This window comes from Panthera pardus, unplaced genomic scaffold, assembly GCF_024362965.1.
Source record: "Panthera pardus isolate Hobbes unplaced genomic scaffold, ASM2436296v1 HiC_scaffold_24, whole genome shotgun sequence".
NCBI classification, from domain to species: domain Eukaryota; kingdom Metazoa; phylum Chordata; class Mammalia; order Carnivora; family Felidae; genus Panthera; species Panthera pardus.
Genome location: NW_026526810.1, coordinates 114,687,482 through 114,707,965, shown reverse-complemented (window position 1 = coordinate 114,707,965; position 20,484 = coordinate 114,687,482). Strand labels below are relative to the sequence as shown.

The window sequence follows — 20,484 nt, the reverse complement described above, 5'->3', positions numbered from 1 at the left end:
CCATGTGTTTCTGTAAAGGGAAAAACAGCAGTCACGAAAGCAACGTAAAGGAGGCTGTATGAGATTATCAAGACGCAAGTGATAAATGTTGATGCTATAGCAAGCTCGGTGGGCTAAAGTGGCATTTAGGCTGGGCATGAATAGACACATGTGACACCAGCATGCCTAGTCTACTCTTCAGTCTGCTTTACCTTTCAGATCATAGTCTCATTTTTTTATGTTTCTTTGGGTCCCCAATCTTCAACACCTCTATGGTATTCAGCACCTAATAGGAATACAAACAAACATGTCTTAATGGATTAATTTCATGCGTGACACTTCACCTTCTGCCAGTTCATGCCAGACCTAAACTGCCCTGGCCAGCTGATCTGTATCTTCCTTACCTGGCCTTCCTTGAAGCCCATGTACCTTATTTGTTCTTGGAACCCAGAAGGGAAATTCAAAGAATACAGTGCATGGGGTTCAGCAAGCTGTATGGAGCTCTGGAGGGAAGAACCATGTAAAGAAACCACCATGATCCATCAGGATGTTGGAAAGAGCTGCACACACACTTTTGGGAGCAACAGGAAGAGACTTAAGGGACATCAGGGGGACATGAGGGCATTAGCCCAAAGGGAAAGCCTGAGGGCTCACTGCCCTGAGATGTCAGTTCCCACCAGACTCCTTCAGCAAACACTGGCCTTGGAAGAACATCCCCTAGGGAAGTCCACCGCATGTCTGCAGGGTAACTTAGAAGTTAGGACGCATACCTGGATTCCAATTCCAACTGGGCCACCGATGTTCCATGTGACTTGAATAGTTTGCTTTGCCCTTTCCAAGTGTTAGCATCCTTACCTACAAAATGGAGAGGACACCTGCACTTACTTCATAGAATTTCCACGAGAATTAGTGATAAAATAACACACAGAACACCTGCCCCACAAAAGCGCTAAACAGGTATCTGCTACTTCGACCCAAAGGTCTGCCTTTGCCCCTGCCTGGGATTATTAACTTCGGACTGCCCCCTATAGTTAGCATTCTCTTATTTCATCATTTCACTTTTAATATTTTAACTTACTTGTTATCACTGTACTTACTCTCGTTTACTTGTTTTTAACCCTTTTGCTTTCTAACCTTGTGTACTTTGAATATATTTATTATTATCATTTTATTCCACTTAGTGGTTTCTTGGGCTTAAGTGTTATTTATCTTTCAATTACTCTGGTGTATTCTTTTAGTCTGCCTTTTATCATGAAATCTCTGGGCTCATTTTATTCATTCCTCCATAGCATTTTAGCTAACTACACTCTGCTTGTTCTCAGTGATCTAGCATTCCCTCAGCTCCAGATTTATGAGGGTGGATATATACAAAAGAGCAGAGAAAGACAACATCAAAGACAAGAAGACAGGTCTCCTTGCAGACATGGAATGCAACCACAAGCATAAAGCAATAGCAGGTGTTTGCCTCAATGATGGTGTCATGTCAGCTGTGGTACTGATTTTTCTCTAAAGGGAAGAATCAATGGCAGCTACCACAGCACTCGGACAATCTGGTCTTTCACCACTCACACCTCTTGCTGATAGTCGTAAGGCCACAGTCAAAGGTCATTAGGTCAGAAGGTTCCCTTGTGGGAAAGAAGCCTATATTCCTCTCCCCTGGCTGTGTGGCTACTGCCTTCACTTAGTTCAAAGTGAGAGCAAAATGGGACAGAAGCTGTTTCGGCTTTTCTCAAATGTACCGGACTGGCACTTTCAGGATGGAGCAAGGAACAATGTCATCGCCAATCAAAAGAACAAGTTGTCCATGACATTCTGGGAAAAAAAGTCAAGTTAATACAAAGATGTTAATGACAGTAATAATAACCATCAGCACAAGTCACCCTGCTGGCCCTCTACTTGGTAGCATTGTGGTTAAGATCCCAAGGCTCTGCCTACAGGACACCTGAGTTCAAATCCTAGCTCCATCATTTGCTGGCTATGAGACCACAGCCAAGTTAATAACATTTCAAGCCTCAGTTTTCTCATCTGTAAAATGGGAATGATACCATCTTCAAACACTTCCTGTGATGATTACATCAAGAGCATCTATAATTGAAAGTCCACAACAAAGAGAACCAGTTATCATTATCAGAGTGGAATTTTATTTTTTTCAGAATTTTTTTAATGTTTATTTTTGAGGGGAGCGGGACAGAGAGGAAGACAGAGGATCTGAAGCAGACTCTGTGCTAACAGCAGACAGCCTGATGCAGTACTCGAACTCACGAACTGTGAGATCATAACCTGAACCGACGTCAGACACTTAACCAGCTAAGCCACCCAGGCACCCCCAGAGTAGAATTTTAAATATTTAATATCTGAGATGTTACAGGTAGCAACCAATCAGACTGGAAGCTGGCTGTAAGCAACAGGTTTGACCCTACCAGGGCATACCAACTATCAGCCCCGATCATTAGCATGATCACCACCTGCCAGGTACAAAAGTAAGCACTTGGCATGCACTAATGCATTATCTCATTTAGTTTTCCACAGCAAGTTGCCTTTATGTTATTTATTGAAATACATGCAATTGCATATTTCTACATAAGACCGTGCCCATAAAATCGGGGTTACAGATGAACAGACTTAACATATACATTGCTGTCACTCTAATAATTCTTGCATATGAATTTCAGGAATTTGCTTTGGCTGGGAATTTTTAACCTTCATTAGATAGCTTCCTTCTTTTACTTACCAATTCTTTCAATAATATTTGGAAGATAATGATAATGGTCAATGGCCTCAGTTTCTTCATCCATTAAATGGGTGTACATCCTATCCTTTCTTTCTGAGTTCCCACGACTCTACCCCAATCAATCCTGGGAATATCAAAGGTTTCTCAAGCCAAGACCAAATCACTAGAAATTGGACATTGAACAGTTCTGCTAATCCCTGGCCAGCACATCCGTCAAGATAAATTCTCAGGTCCCCACATGCCCTGCTCCTGAGCAGATGTCAAATTCAACTTCAAATGCTCTTGGCTCTAAGCAGTTTGCCCAACGCTCCTTGCAAGTATCCCTTACACTCTTCTTTCCTATCTTCCCCCAAGAGCCATGCAGCATTGCTGGCCTGCTGGAATTTATTTGACTTTCTGTCACCTACGTGATGATGTTTCCAGTGTTATTAATAAGTGACTGCTTATTAATTAGTATTATTAGACATGCACCGTGCAGTGCAGACAGTAGCACAGAGGGGCCTGGCATCTTCAAGAAGAGGATTTGCACAGAAGGATTTGTCCCTGCAGCCCAGTTAGAGGACACAGGGCCAGCAGTGAGTCCCAGGGAGCAGAACTCCCCCCATTCTGAAATCTGTGCACCTAATCCAGACCCCTGTGTTCTGGCATAGGCTGGAAGGAGAGCAAGTGCACATGAGATTTGCAGGGGTTTGATGGCATAAGCCCAAAGGGGAGACTGAGCATTCAGGCCCTGAGGATGTTAGGGCCCAAAGAGCAGTTCTAACTCCAGGCATCCCTTCCGCCTGTGTATCAGCCACCCCCAAAAGGTTGCAGGAAAGACTAGCTCTTGGGAAGGCCAAAAGTCTCCACCTCTCAGATCCAACAGGGAGCTCTCTACCCTCATTTTCCTTTCCTGCTTATTCTATGGAAATAAAATATTCTCTGGGGCTTGCAGCCAGCAGAAGCCTCTCAGCCACCTCCATGAATTCAGCAGGCTTCCACCAGCTGAGAAGAACCAACCCTCGGTATGGGACTCCCGACTGCAGCCTCAGGGAGACCCAGGCTGGAATGTGCAATGGCATCCCTGCGGCTGTATCCTTCTCCCTGAGCACCCAGGAGTAAGCAGCTCAGCTAGACTGATGACGACAGAATAGCTCACCAGAAACTTTACAAGGAAAAGACTGAGAAGGAAATTATTTCCTCCCACTCTGATCATGTTCAGAGCAATTCTAGAATTTCCTGCCTGGGGATCAAATTTTAACATGGTCCAGGTATATTTGGAGTATTTAATAGGTTTGAATGTTTAAGTGACAAGGAGTTACCTATTAATACTTGATGGTTGCTTTTTAAAAAATTACAATTTTCTCCATTTTTGATTTAAGTTCTTGTCTGTTTTACACTTCATTTCCTCCCACCAGAGAGGTAAGAGCAGACGGGGTTGGCACAGCCACTTTTAGACTGAGTGCTGAGAGGATAGGACAGAAGCAGCATAGTGTGGTGGCAAAGGTACAAGCCTGCACAGGCTGGAGCCCAGTTCTACCACATACAAGCTCTGGGACCTTGAGCAAGTTGCCTGACCATTCTTGTATCTCAGTTTTCCCCTCCATACAATGGAGATCATGATGGGACCTACCTCATAGGGTTGTTACAAAGATTAAAGGAGTTAATATTTTTAAAGTACTCAAACAATGGTTGTCACAGTATAAAGGCTGTCTAAGTATTTGTTAAATAAAAAATAAAACTTCCCATCAGCACTTCTCCCAGGAGACCCTTAATAATAATAAGGGAAATGGTAACGTGCTGGCTCTGGAGTATCACAGGATCATGGGCAGGAAAGATGTCTATTCCGCTATCATTCCTGGCAACCTTGGTCGTGGAGGTTCAACGGGGCCCAGTTCCCCGTACCTCCCCCTGCCCCGTCGTCCCTCTTTCTCCCTCTACTGGACAGCCCTAGTACCGTCCCTACCCCTTCACACTGTAAAGCCAGCTCAGCTGCAGGTGCAAGCAGGAAAGACAGCAACAGCAGAGATGATTTTGTGGAGCCCAAAGCATGCCTCATCTCCATCCCCATCCCCAGCAACCATTCTCTCTGACCCACGCACTACGACTATTTTTAAATGATATACTTTTGCCCAGTTGTGGGGTGGGGGGGGGGGGGGAAGGGGGCGGGGAGAAGAGAAAGAAACACCCTCCCCAGATTCAAGCTGAAGATGGAATGATTGCCAAATGCTAACAGCTTTTTGAACAGGACGCAGTTAAAAATATGTTTGAAATGGTTTTAACTCAAACTCAAAAAATAGCTTAACTGACTGGGGAGCCATAGGCAGTGGGGGTGGGGAAGCAGAAGAGGGATTCCCTTGGGAGGGGCCACAGCAAACCTCATCACAGGGACACAGGAGAGATGCCTGATTTATTTTCCCACATGAATAATACCTTTTGAAAACACAGACCAGACCTCCAGGGAAAGTAGTGACACCAGAAAGCTTGTTGCTGCTCTGTACGCAGAGAGATGCTCCTGATGATGGCCATGCAGTGAGGCTTCCTGGATCCTCATTGCTCTAAGTGTGGCCACCCCTACCCCCAGCAGACCTGCTGAATCAGACGCTGCACCTTAACACGACACCCAGGTGATCCAAATTTCAATCTTATAGGTGCTATTCTAGACTCTATCATGATACCTCAACTCTAAAAGGATTGAACTCAAATTTTTCCCCATATGACATATGAGGAAACGGAGACACAAGTAGGGACTGATCTAAGATCACCAGCTGAGTCAGGTCTAACAGTACCATCCAAAATCCCCCAGGACTTTAAGCCCCAAATTAGGCTTCATCATCAAACCTAGCCAAGGACTACAGAGAGCTTGTGATGTCTTCTTTCTAGAGGCAAAGGACCTGGAACATAAAACAACCACTTAAAGCAGTGTTTCTCCAAATATGCTCAATTGGTCACTATTCCTACCAGATACTCTGTGAAAAAGAGTTCTACTGTTAAATATATTTAGAAAATTCATAACTCACATTAACATATTTAAGTCTTTGAGAAGTCCTTTGGAAAATAAACTTGCTTAACATTTTTTAATTCAGTGTTTTCCAAAGCCATTTTACCAAAAAACCCTTGGTTCCCCACAAGAGACCTAGTAACATGAAAAAGATCATGTTCTAAGAAATACATGTTGGGATTCACCACCATTTACCACTTAACATGCTCAGCCAGTCTGCAGGAAAGCGTAACATTTCATAACGTTTCTTAAAGGTTAAAAATGTCACCATTCAATCTGTGGTTGATTACTTCCTGCAACAGGGAGGTCACTACCTTACAAAGCAGCCCAACTCATCGTTGGACAATTCCAATATTTAGAAACATTATTATGGTAAGCCAAAATCCTCATTCTTATAACGTCTGGACCTATAATTGCTTAAACTCTATCACTAGCGCACATAGGGAATTAATCACTGTTTCTCACAGTTATTCTTCACATACAACTCTAATAATAGTAGACTAATAAGTCTACTCTGTCCTCTACAGTCCAGACCTTTAAATATTCCCCAGAATCACAGAATTTTAGAGCTTAACAGTATTTTAAATATCACCTAGCCCAACCCTTTATTTTATAGATGAGAAAACTGTGTCCAAGAGCAGTCAAAATACTTGCCCAAGATCAAACAGGTAGTGGAAACTTAACCTGGGATTTTAGATTTGAATATAACAGGGTTCTTGTGTTCTTTTCTTGTAGGAGAGCTTTTTTTCCTCACCAGGAATTCCTGGATGCTTGAGGTTCATGTCTAATGTCCAAGGCCCATCACAAAGAACCTCATAGTCTCCAACATCCTTCTTCCTGGTACCCCTGTCAGACAGCACACTGGGGGCCAGATGAGTCACAGAGCTCACCCAGTGTGGGGAGTTGTGTTCCAGCCTCTCCCCCATCCCGGAGTGGCCGAGCTGGGACTGTTCTTCACCCCACGCTGCCTCCTCACCACCACTGCCATCTGCACCCTCCTTCTCAAGGATCACCATCTGCTTTCCTGATACCACTCAGCCGCCCCCAGCACTTTGCTCAGTTTCCTAACCCACTGCTTGAGCCACTCTCCCTGCAACTTGTGATTTCCCTTTCTACAGTCCATCCACTCCATCATCCCATTCCCAGCCCACAACTTCAAGAGCTTGCATGCTATAATCTCCTGCTTTCTTGCTCACTCCCATGCCAAGGCCCCACTAACGTAGAAATTCCACCAGAGTCCACTGCTTGGGCTAAGATATTGCTACTGTACTATGCATGTCTGCTGAATAAATAAATTAGGCTCTTTCTTTCTGCCCCTTCTCTACCTCAGCCTGGCCTCCCATTTTCTGACACGTACTTAAGCCCCTTGCCCCTCTTCCTACAAGTTTATTCCCTTCATACAAAGTAAACAAGGGCTGAGCACATAGTAGTTGTTAGGTAAATGCAAAGTGATAGTACAGGGTCACTAAAAAATATTGCTAAAGATTACTGCTGCTCTTTTTTTTTTTTTTCACTAGAAAGGTCTATACTACAGGAGGGCAGTGATCACGTCTATATAATCATACTTAGCACCTAGAAGTACTCAATAGGGGTACCTGGGGGGCTCAGTGGGTTGAGCGTCCAACTTCAGCTCATGTCATGATCTCACAGTTTGTGAATTCAAGCCCCACATCTGGCTCTCTGCTGTCAGCATAGAGTCCACTTCAGATCTTCTGTCCCCCTTTCTCTGCCCCTCCCTCACTTGTGTGCACACTCTCTCTCTCGAAAATAAATAATTTTTTTAAAGTTCTCAATAAATATGTGAAAAACGTCTAAAAGAAGGTTTAGACACTTATGCTACTCATAATGATTTCCACTTGTCTGGCATCTATTCCATACCAAAAATTTCGCATATATATTATCTCACTTAATACTTAGAAGAATTCTGTAAGGCTGGAAAAGGAGGTTCAGGGAAGGGATTCTATTTCTAGGGCTTTCTGGCTTCCATACCTGTGCACATACCTTTTCCTCTCTGTACCCTCAAAGGTACCCATCAATAGGTCCAACCCCAGGTCCTACATCCTCTTATTTCTTTTAATAAAGATTAGTTTCAGTTCTCTACTTCCCCTCTGTCCTTCCTAATCAGTAGTTCTCTTCTCTGACCACCCCCCCCCCACCTTCTACATATCCAACCGCTTGAGAAGCTCTTCCCATTCTTTTCTCCCCATTGGATGTATGGAAAATGCATATATCAGCAAATAGAAGTTTTGCACCAAAGGCTACTCTGGAAGCAAATCAGAGTCCTGTGTGAAGGTAACTGTGAGAAACAGATTTCAGTGATTAATGCCCTATGCACACTGGTGGTGAAAATAGACTTTAGGCAATTGTTGACTAAGAAAATCGCAAAATATGAAAATCTGGCATGTAACTATGGGGACCAGGGAATCAACCTCTTCCCCCACCAAATGCTCTAATGCATCTGCTTCAAACTCTGAATTAACTGGTTCAAGTCTTCTCTCTGCTTTACAGCCTCTGGTAAGTGAATAAGTGGGCACTATCAATGCCCAAAACTGGAAAGAAATTTTTTTTGAAGTTTAGAAAATCAACTAAATATGGATAAATCACCTTTGAAGAATTCAAATATACCAATAGCTTCACATTCTTGGTTTTTAAATATTAACTATCTACTTTGTCCTTCCATGTCCCATCACCTTTTCTCCAATTTATCTTCTATCTCATGTAACAAGTGTGGATCACACTAAAAACTGATGATCCCACACCCTCATAGTGTTGTGGCTCAAACCTGTGAGAACCATGTTGCTGGGGATTGGCATGATCTCTACAGTAGGCATCTGAGGGGGAAAAAAACCAAGATGCCACTTTTACTTACTGGAAAAGTCAAGGACAAGAGATGACAAGATCATGAGTTGGTCTAAATGCCTCACTGTCCTAAACCATATCCCACCCTCCTTCATGTCAATCTCCAATGTGAGCAAATACGCAGAACAACTCTGGTGGAAGGGTGAGACATACTAGTCTTGCAAATACAGCTACCAAGACACCTGTTTACTTTGGCTTCCAAGAGCTAGCGGTTGCCCTTGCTGATTGGAACTGGTTCCTCATCCAGTTCTCTTTTTTATAAGCCATATCCTGACTATTTCTCCCTTTTATACTTGCTCTTACAAATCTCTCTTCATTCAGAGGACTTTATTAACTCTTCCTCTCTCTCTGGATTTTCCTCCAAAAGTCTGCCAAACTATTCTTGGGCATGGATTCATTATTGATCATATCACATTCCAAGTAGAGGGAATACAGCAGTAAACAAGACAAACAAATCTCCTGTACTCATGTACCTTATTTACTAGAAGGGATGATGGATAGAAAACCATAGAACACATAAACAAGGAGATACTTCCAAATAGTGATAACTACTATGGCCAAAACAAAGCCATAGGGTGTGATAAAAAGTGGTTAGTAGAAGGAAGAGGCATTTTATACTGAGTGGGCAGGGAAGACTTCTCCAAATTTTGACTGATAAGAAGGAGCCCAACATGAATGAATTTTTTATAGGATAGGACAAATATTACTTGGTAAAATTCAGGTAATAGGTAAATACAATTTCACAAATGGCAGTAAGGTGTGTCATTCTCAGAAGTCAATTTGTAAAATGACATGAGACACATTTGTTATATGAAGGACATGAGAACAGAGGGGAATCAAGCCGTCAAAATACTTTTCTTTACCTCAAGAAACATGTAACTGCATCCTAGGAAGTTGTAATCTTCAGCTTTTTATAGCATAGAGATTAAGGGAATGGACTCTGGAAGTAGAATACATGGAATCAAATCCCAGGTCTGCTATTTACTAGCTGTGGGACCTTAGGCAAGTTATATGAGGCAACTTCTTTGTGCCTCATTTTCCTCATCTATATAATAGTTATAATATCACCTACCTCAAAAGCTTGTCATGAGAATTAAACAATATATGTAAAACACTCATAACAAATCACATAATGTGTGCTATATGAGTATTACCATCATATTGCCAAGTGCATCCCTTTATGAATACCCATGCACACAGCAGCATCAGGCATTCTCCCAGACCACTCCTCAGGACAATCCGTGCAGAGACCCCTGTGCAAATTGAGGGATCTAGATCCCAGCAGGAAATGAATCCAAGCCTAAGCTTGAAGAGATTTTTTTAAGCCATACATAGAGACTCTGTTCATATAAAAATATAGAGGCTTCTGCTTCCTTTAGAACCCTCTCAAGCCACATGATGTTCCTCTACTGTGACACTCACATTCAGTTTATAGAAGTCACAAAAGGAGCCTGAGCATTCCCAGGACTTTTTCCAAGTCTCTTGGCTATCACCACTACCTGAAGTTCAGAGTTGTTAGTCACCAGATATTAGTTCTTGTCAAGGAAAAATGCAGCTCTTCTGGAGTCACCGTTCATCTGATTCCTGTATGAGCTGTAAGTGTGCCCAAGGCTCTGCATCTAACACATTGCCTAGCATATTAAAGGTGCCCAACAAATGTTTGCAGAATAAATGAATTGTGGCTCTTTCATTATGCTTATGCTTCAGGTGGACAATAATATACTCCTTGTAATTAATACAAGCATGTACTTTCCCCTCTCACCATTAGGAAGGAAACTAAATAAACGGAGCATTATAAAACAATCAGTTGGCAACACAGAATAAAAGCAAATGTGAAAGCAGTCATTAGTTTTTAGGATGGACATCCATCCAGCAAGCCCTCAACGTCTTGCTACTCTGATTTCATCTCAACCCTCCTGAGGGGCAATGATGATATTCAGAGCTGTTTGTGGACAATTTCCACTCAAATTCTCTATAGAATTGTATTGCTGCCAGCACCACAGCGAGCTCCCTACAGCTGCCCTGTTCTAGGAGCGGCCTCAGTTTTCTCAGCACCACGGAGAGCTCCCCTGCTGCACAGCACGTGTGCAGGACTTCCCATCTTTCACAATCAATGACAACTCCACTTGGAATAGCGGACCGATGAACCCCAGTAAAACCACCTCCACTGCAATTCAAATATCAGAACAGGGCAAAAGGTGATCCTGGTAAAATGCTCCCCAAAGTCCAAAAAATATCCAAAGAATCTGTTATCCAGCAGTAGGGATAGAAAGAGTGGGTCTGAAGACAGCTGACTAATGATTGCAGCTACTTTTATGCCAGATCGGCATTTTTATTTCCCTTTCCCCCCAAGAAGTTAAATACCCAAGGTGAATTCAAAAACCGCAGTCCAACCTGTGATCAGATCAACGTGGCTGCACAGACAAAACTGATCTCATCTGAATGGTGACTTTATCCACTTTGGAGAGCAGAACTCATTACAATAATAAGGAGCGACAGAAATGGGAGGAAGAGCAATCACAGCAAAGCCAGGAAAGAATTCACTTTACTATCATTTTGGAGGATTAATTCTACGCTTCCCTCCTATAAATGTCATTTTTCACTTCAGCAGGAGGTCCAGGGTCTGAAATTATTCTAGCCGACTTGCAGAACGCATCACTTTGCACCTGATTTGCAATCCATTTCTGCTTCCTCCTACCAAGCTCAATGGTATTTGTTTAATGGTCACCTGGCCCTCTGCATGCTCCACTGTGCTGGCATAGAAAGGTGTACACACACTGGAGATCAGGGATACAGGGTATTCAGGAAGGTCTGAGAGTATGTAGGTAAGGAAAACAAGGTGTAAGCTTACAAGCATAAAAGAGGTGTCCACACTCTCACAAACCAGGTTGTATGGTTGGAAGGGGAAATGAAGAGGGAAGGAAAAATGTTGAAGCAGCTGTGTGTGATTGAGAAAATGTATTATTTCTTGACCTGCCCCCCCACCAGGTCCCTTACCTATTACCCAATTTAAATGGGATGATTGTATAATTACCTAGATTCTCCTCATTGGAGACACTAAGTATTTCCAGTCTCATCTCAGCAGCCCCCGAAATGATAGCCACCCTGGATTAATTGCCTTTCCTCAGACTTGCTACACACTTTTTTACACCTCTAGGTTTTTACTCATGCTGTTCCCTTATCCCAAAATTCCCTCCTAACTATTTCCTCCTCTCCACCTCCCCACCCAATTAAAATTATATTCACGCTTCAAGGCCCAGGTTAAAGGCCAGCTCCTCCATGACCCTGCCCCTAAATCTCCTCCATAATAATTCACGTCTTTCTCTTTGTCCTCACAACAGGCTATTTTTAACTCATATTAGAGTTGTTTTCATGTTTCTCTCTCCCTCTAGATTATAAACTTCCTTGAAAGCAACAGTCTTTTTAATCTTTATATTCTTGAAAGAACATTGCACCATTCCTAGGTCATCATAGACACATTTCAAAATACATTTTTGAGTAAATGAAGGAACAAAATTTAGCAATATAAAGCACAAGCCAGAATATTTTCCTCTATCACCTTTTGCCTCAAATCTTATACTATAAATAACTTGGAAATGGCCAAATTTTTCCAGATCCTGATTTTCTCCTACCAGTTTAGCAACTGAGAAAGAGAAGAAGTCTCTTGTGTCCCTGGCTAGGGCTAGATCCATAGTCCCCAGCAATAAACAGAAGAGAGCCTTTGACTTAAGAGCACACATCATTGACTCTTATGTATGCCACTAGCAACATCTCTTCAACTGGTGGTCAAATTCTGGACACTACTCATAGCCTCGTCATGCTTAAAATTTCCTGTCCTAGTACACAAATCTGAACTTGACTTCTAGCCTTTTAAGATTTATATCATATCTCTGTAATTTTATAAGTCCTAGCTTTCTCTCCAAAATTCATACTCTTACCTAGTAATTCTTTACCACCCCACTGCACCTCAGATCCTGGATCTTTAAAGCACTTCTGTACCTGGTACTAATGCATTATCCCAGAGTAACTGTATGTGTGAGTTTGAATGTGAATATGACCAGACACTATAGCATGTATGTATAAAGTTGTTTGGACTCTGCATCACCCTGTGTTCCATTATACAAAGGTTGGTGCACACTCCCATTAAGAACAGAGCACTCTTCACAGGAAGAACATTGATAAACTCAATGTCAGTGAAATGCCTCCATTGTCTTCTTCATAACTATTCCATCTAAGAGCAATTTTCAGTCCCCAGCACATCCTCCACATTCACTACTCTTAGGATGGAGTCTGACCAATGGGAAAAGAGAGTGAAGGCTGCTGAATCTCAGGTGGAGCCCGCCTTTTCACTGGCATCATCTGGGAAAGACTGCAGCTGGCGTTTATTTTCCAGCGTCCCAGCTTTCCCATTCCATGCATCTCCCATCACTGGCTTCTTCATGCACCACCCCCACATCTTGCTCATTTCCTTTCAGATTTCTTGGCTGAATCTTATGGATGGATTATGACCTTCCCATCTTGCTCAGTCCACTGGAGTCTGTGTCCTTTGATTTTCATTGATTTGCTTCCTGAGTCTTGAGCTGTCAGTGGGCTTTATCTGCTGGAATAACCCAAGAATCTTACTTTTCCTGCCACCCACATCCCCTGACAAGAAGAACAATATAGAACACCTGAGAAGGAAGAGATAGGAAAAGCAACACTATGCTCTAGTGGAGGGGACAGTCTTGCATCCTGAATGATCCTTGAGTCTCATTGTAATCGCTTTGAGGGCTTAGTGGCTAATTTCCACTGTTCTGGGATCACTTCTCATTTTTTAAACTAGTACCTGCTATTTCTGCCAGAATCAAAGGAGTTAAAGTCAACATGTAAAAGAAGAAGCATTATACTGAGTTTGAACTTATTTCTACTTCTTCAAGCTCTGTGACTTACCAATCTTGAACTTCAGTTTCCTCATCTATAAAATGGAGATCTCACTTAACTCAGGACTGCAATGACTAAACCAAATGGCGTAAGTGATGGTGCCTAGGACACTGGGCACATATGAGAAACAGTTTGTTCCTGTGCCCTGTGGGGCAGGCCTTGAGGACTTCCATGGTTAGTGTGGACTTGTGGCAGCTGGGGGCAGCAGAGGGCCACTGGGGTAGAGGAAAGCAAGGGTAGAAGGCCCTGAATCTTTGGTCCTAGGAGAAGGGTTCCAAGAGCAGGCATCTCAAGGCAGGACAGGTCCTCCAACAGGAACAATAGAAGATGGAGTTCATAGGCACACAGAGGTAAATATGTAGTGAGGGTCATGAGGTCTAGATGTCAGAGAACTAGCATCACAGAGCCAGCCATGCCAGCTGGAGAGACTGGGGTTGCCACATAGAGAGGCCAACAACCAGCCATTACAGAGATTTCCTCCTTCAGTGGCTTCCAGCTACTACACCATGGGAAACAGGTTTTCCTCCATCTCAACACAGGCAGCCCACATAAGCAAAACTATTTTGCTGGGAAAAGTTTTTTTCTTAATGTATAATTCACATCCTGAGCACAACTATAAAGATTTAAGAGTTTCTCTTGGAGAGGGGCCCCTGGGTGGCTCAGTCAGTTTAAGCATCAGACTTCAGCTCAGGTCATGATCTTGAGGTTTATGAGTTTGAGCCCCGCATGAGTCTCTGTGCTGACGGCTTGGAGCCTGGAGCCTGCTTTGGATTCTCTGTCCCCCCCCCCTCTCTCTCTGCCCCTCCCCCACTTGCACTCTGTCTCCCTCTCTCTCTCTCAAAAATAAACAAATGTTAAAAAAAATTTTTTTTAAAGAGTTTCTCCTGGCCAGATAATGTCCCTGCCTTGAGGCACTTGCTAAAAAGCTCATCCTCGCAGCCTCCATGTCTCATATTCTCCACCTACAAAAGTAACTCTCAAATGGGCTGCCTAAGGTACCTGGGGTAGGTATCAAACAGCCACCCTTGGAAACAATGGAGGTACCTGAACCTGAATTTTGTCATATGTACAAAGGACTGGGCCTTTTTCTGTATTTAAAACCTTGAAGGTTCAGAAGCTGGGAGCTTCAGCTTTCCCTTCATTCGTCTTGTGCTAAGAGTGGCTGCTCCACACTGAGTGACCTCTTGTGGTGATGATATCACTTTACTGCTAGGGACCCTGAATGGGGCATCAGAGTAGTTCAACTGTCCCCAACACTGGCTCCTGGGGCTTTGGGGGCATTCAGACCTTGAAGATGTGTACACCACACATGGGTCTTGGCCCCCAAAACCACCACTGGCTGCACATTGGAATCATCTGGGAAGACTTTAGGCTTCCATAACCAGGAATTTTTTTTATGTTTGTTTATTTTTCAGAGAGAGAGCACAACCAGGAGAGGGGTGGAGATAGAGGGAGACCGAAGATCAGAAGTGGGATCTGTGCTGACAGCAGGGAGCATGATGCAGGGCTCAAACTCACCAATTATGAGATCATGACCTGAGCCGAGGTCGGATGCTCAATCTACGGAGCCACCCAGACACCCCATGAATAAATTGATCTAAGGCACTCTCTGCCCTGGGAAAGAGAACAAGGAGATGAGGTGGTCACACAGTTTTGAGGGCAGAGCCAATGTCACCTTCCCCTTTGACTCTCCAGTGCCTCTTACAGTGTCTGATACATAGTAGGGAATCAACAATATCTGATGGATGAATGAATATCACTAGTCCTCCATGGGCTTCAGTCAGGAGGCAAATGACATATATAACCCCACAGAAAATACACATAAACAATGTGCACATGCTTCTTACCCATTCTATAAAGCTGGCTTTATTTTTATTGGATGAAGTGAAGTGGGTGCTGTTCATTTTTCACATCAAGCATTTTCAGGGCAATCACTAAGTAGTTTAGGAGAAACTGGGGAGTTCTCATCTTTGTGTACCTGCTTCATCCCAATCCCTCTCCTAGGTCCAGGAAAGCTTTCTTTGTGGGTGAATTTCTAGCAGCACCAGACAAACCCTATGTTCTTGTTTCCAGAAATTCTACTGGACAATTCAGTTCTTCCTCAGTCCCCTGACACGCCCCTGGGCTTGCTGCCCCAGCTGGAACTATACTGGAACCATTTCCCCACTTCTCTTGACACACTCCCCTAAGCCCCCACAGCACTGACCCACTTCTGCCGTCTGCACCATGGTGTAGGTCTCTGGCTGAATTAGGCATGGGGGGAGGGGGGCACCAGACAGCTATTTGGAATCTTAATGAGACCAAGTGCATTTCATTATGTTGTCATTTCATATTTCACCGCCTTGACGGAGAAGGCACAAGAGACCCCAGAGGGCCTTTCTGCTTTGCAGACACGGTGGAGAGGGGAGAGGGAAGAGGGAAGTGGTTAATAGACAGGACACCATGCCTCCTCCGTCAGCCTCCCTGCTCGCACTAAAATCAAAGTAGGAGAAGACAAGTCCTTTCTTTTGAGACTAACCATGAGAGCCAGATTCAGGAGGCTGATAAAGAACCTTTCTCCAAGTTAAAGACAGCCTCATATCAAAACAGGGCAGGAAGGGAGGAGCCACCTCAGTGCCAAGCTCTCACGTGTTCTCAAATACAAACAGAGCTGGCCTCAGGGCATCATAGAAATTGCTATTATAAATTCAGATGGTACACCAGGGGGTGCCTCATTTTCTATTATTGTGGTTGGTCTCGTGAGCCACTCCAGCAATAGGATCTCAAAAGTGCAAGTGCTACCCCCAGGGGCACCGTTAGAAACAAATTATTTTAAAGCACCGCAATAAAGCATGAACTCAAACAACTTCATTGAAATAAAGATTAATATGGAACATGTGTTATTCAGCCTCCTCCCACCCAAACACCCCACAACCCATACCTTTTTCCCCCACGCAAATACCTGGTGGTCCACTGCCCTGCCTACAGCCCAGTGCTTGATAAGGTATAGGACACAGAACTCAGGAAACCCTTAGGAGAAGAGGACATAGAAAGGCCAGGCAGTGTTCGATATAACATGAAGAAGCCGAGAGGCCACTCTATTGAGATTCCATGCCCGTTAGCAGTGACAGGAGGCTTGGATGGGAGTCCTGGGTTCTGGCCCAGGTTCAGCCACTAACTAGAGGCATTAACCTGAGCACATCATTTAACCTCTCAGAACCTCAATTATGTTTTCTAGAGAAGAAAGCTAAACATACTTTCTATTATTCCTGCTTCACAAGGTTACAGTGGCAATGAAACAAGGTAAGCTGGGTTGAATTAAACGTCATGAAAACTAAAATGCACCATCCCAACCTAAGGTACATCTGCCCTTCTGCAGGGTGTGGCCCATTAGAAAAGGCCTCATTTCTTTCTGGCCACTAAGCCATAGGAAAGTGAATGAGCCCACCAGCAGCCAAAGCAAGCCCTTCCTCTCAGCTCACCAGAGCTGGGGACTCGTGGGAAGGAAGGAGGGGCTCATGCTATGCAGGGCAGCCAGGGCTTGGAGAGGCGCTGACCAACTGGGACACTCTAGGCTTTTCTATGAAGGCCCAGAAGATTCAGGCAATACAGAGGTGGGCCAGTAAAAAAGAAAACCCACTGACCTACTGAAAAAGGCTTAGAAGAAGAGATATGTTCCAAGAAGGCAGAAATAAGTAATGAAAATAATCTTGCTGAAATTCATAACCTTCCATCAGAGAGCACTGAGCTTTTATAGTCTCTAATCACCATGGAGAGTAAGGGTAAGAGACAGTCTTCCTTCTGTAGACAGATGGGGCATAGAGAGTTTATCTAAGTCAGGGGGCAAAACCAAGGCTAGAAGACCCAGATCCTGGACTCAGGGCCTGAAATCAGGGAAGATCTACAGTCCAGGCAGATTGAGCCAAATTAAGATAAAATAAGCAGATTATAAAGCAGTAGCATTGGCTTCCACTGGCTTCCACGATGGTCTCAGCAGGCATCTGTGACTGATCAGAGCAAGCCTGGGCTTCTGGGTTTGGGAAGCGAATCTGGTGATATAAGGAACCAGTGGACTAGAGGTACAGGTGGGACTACAGGTATCTAGAGGAAGGATGAGGGAAGGTCAGGGGACATCAAGGAGTTTTGCTTACCAGAAGCTCAGACAGGACAAAGAGATTGCCAGTAGAAAGGCTGTTTTGTGAAATGCTGAGCTCCCTGTCCATGGCAGTATTCAAGTAACATCTGAATAAAGGAGATTTCTACATCAAGGCAGCAGTTACCCTACATGAAAACTTAAGATCCCATGATTCCATTACTTTTCGCCGCCTCCTAACTAACCTAACTTCACACATACACACATACACTATTACCCTCAACTACCCATGTCACCAAATTAGCAAGAGAAATTGTTGGATAGCAGAGGGAAAGTATACAAGTCCAGTAAAATTCAAGGTCATATCCTCTCAAACAAAAGCTCTATTATCTGCCATGTTCAAAAGGTGGACCCAGAGATCTGTTTCTCTCAGTTATAACCAACTGAGTGTTACTGCAGTGTTCTTATGCCCTCACTGGGGATCAGTATGTTCCCCCAGGTCAGCATCTTAACCACAGGGAATGAATCCTGATCAGTTCAAGACAACATCATAATTCCACCCCCTTTACTAGTAACTGGTTTTAAAAATGGCATTGATGCCATTTCGACCAATGAGACCTAATGGGAAAACCCAGGCTTCTGGGAAATTTTTCTCTCTCCAAAATAAGCCTAAGACTATTTGCATGTGACACCATCTTGGGACCATCTTGAGACCACAAAGAGAGGCCAAACTAACAAAATCAGCAAAGACACAAAGGATGGCAGAATGTGAGGAGAGAAAGAATCTGGAGACATGTTTGGGACACAGAGTTAACCAACCCTAGAATGCTTACACCTAGACTCCTTGTTCTTAGAAATGACATAATATTCTCCTTATTATTAAAACCACTTTGAGCCTTATTACCTGCAATTAAAAGTATTCTAATGGATAGACACAGCATATCGCTCTCACCTCTAGGGCCTTCACATGTATGCTCTTTTCCTTCCATCTGGGCCCTCTTTTCTCCCTGGCCTTCCTCATCACTGGGGTTTCAATGTAGACATCATTTGCTCCAGGAAGCCATCCCTGACCCTCTCCTATCTGCTTCCCCTGCATTCCTTACTTCCCTTCTCGCAGCACTTATCCCACTCTTCTGCCCTGTCCTCCACCAGGCTAGAAGTTCCATGAAAACTGGGACAGTTAACATATTGTTTGTTCACTGTTACAGTGCAAGTCTAGCACCTAATAGGCACTCAAACATTTTATCCATTCAACAGATAAAAGGAATAGTTGATACTTATTAAGCACTTTACATGAACCAAGTTCTATTCTAAGCACTCTAATCCTCACACCAACCAATGAAGTCGGCCCCATTTTTCATGTGAGAAAAAAAGCACAGAGAGGTTGAGTCACTTGTCCAGGGTCACACAGCTAGAGATTGGCTAAGCCAGGATTTTAGTGCAGGTGGTTTCTCTCCTCTACACAATACAAAACCATTGTTGAGCACCTACTGTATGCAAGGGATGGTTCTAGATTCTGAACATACAGTAAGACAAAGTTCCTGCCTTTGGGGAGCTTACATTTTAATGGGAAGAGACAGATAATAAATAACAAATACAGAAATATAATGAATTAATTAGTGAATGAGAGAGGAGAGATACAGGGTGTAAAGCAAAGCGATGTAGAATACATACTGGTCTTGAAATCCCAATACTGAGATTTAAACCCCATGTCTTCATTTATCAATGGTATGGCCTTGGCCAGTTATTAACCCCTTCTGAACCTCAATTTCATCATCATGCAGAAATGGACTGATGTGGGAATAAAATGAGAAAAACTTGTAAAATGGCCTTTCACCCTATCTGCCTTATAACAGGAGCTTAATAACGGTTACTTGAATCTAGATCCTACAAAGTATGAGTCCCATGAAATGAAAGGAGTCTTAGAACTGGAGAATGGTTGAAAGAATCCATAGAAAATCTGATAGCTAACTTAGGAAAGAGTAATTTATCTTCTGAGTCTAGAAGGATTGCAGAGCCAGGCCAACTCCTGATACCCACTTTCCCCCAAGTTATCATCTACATCTGCTGGAGACAAAATAGGGATCATCAAGTCTGGGGACCAAGTTATTAATTTCTGCTACTAACTCACCATTCATGATATATGAGAGGCTGCCCATGTGTTTGCATTAATAAAGCCCTATCTGGCCTGTTAAAGTCTCAATAATTGTCCAGGAGACCAGGAGGAGACCATCATCAGTAGAACAGATCCTAAAGGTGGATGGTGACAGAAAAATGAACCCCAAAGTCCTAATTATTGATGGATTCTTTTTTTATATAATTGCATTGAATTAATTAATGCATATTAACTAACCTATTAGAAACCATTCATTATTTCAGAATGGATAAATGGTAATATATTTAACTGGTATTATTTTGAAAACTGTAATCCCCCTCAACTATCTTTTTTACTGCTCCAAAGCAAGGAAAAACCAAACATTTACATGAAGCAGGGGAGAGCTGACCCCACCTAACATCCACGAAAAAGCAGTCTTAACCATCAGACTAACACCCTGGCCAGGCTAAGAGAAGTGCAGGATTCTGCAAAAGATGGCTTTCAAACAAGTGAGACTGCTCCCTGGCTACCATGTCACTTAAAACATAAGCTCCAAGATTACGGGAGAAAATCCTCTGCCTTGTTTTGTAGGGAGTGCTACATGTTCCTTATAGAACCAGAAGTTTTATATCTAAAAGAGCAGGCTCTCCTTCAAATTACTCACCTTTGAAATCCACACACTTAAACCAATGATTCGCCATGACTTAAAACATTCAAGGAACGCTGCTTTTGGATATAACATTAAGTCAGATTGATCCACTCAAGGAAACCAAATTTATTACTCTATAGTCACATGGATCTGTTGGCTTTCCCAAAATATATTAGCCAGTTTAATAATGGAGATACCT

General features: G+C 43.2%; 1 long non-coding RNA gene across 1 annotated transcript in view; it reads right to left on the bottom strand.

Annotated features, from left to right (window-relative positions):
• Positions 1–209: 209 nt before the first annotated feature.
• Positions 210–20,484, bottom strand: part of LOC109253782 (uncharacterized) — a 90,216-nt gene continuing 69,941 nt past the window's right edge. The window contains exons 2-3 of the long non-coding RNA XR_002074528.2: positions 750–834; positions 210–265 (exon numbers count right to left, since the gene is read on the bottom strand). This is a non-coding gene — a long non-coding RNA (uncharacterized LOC109253782). The remainder of the gene's footprint in view (positions 266–749; positions 835–20,484) is intronic.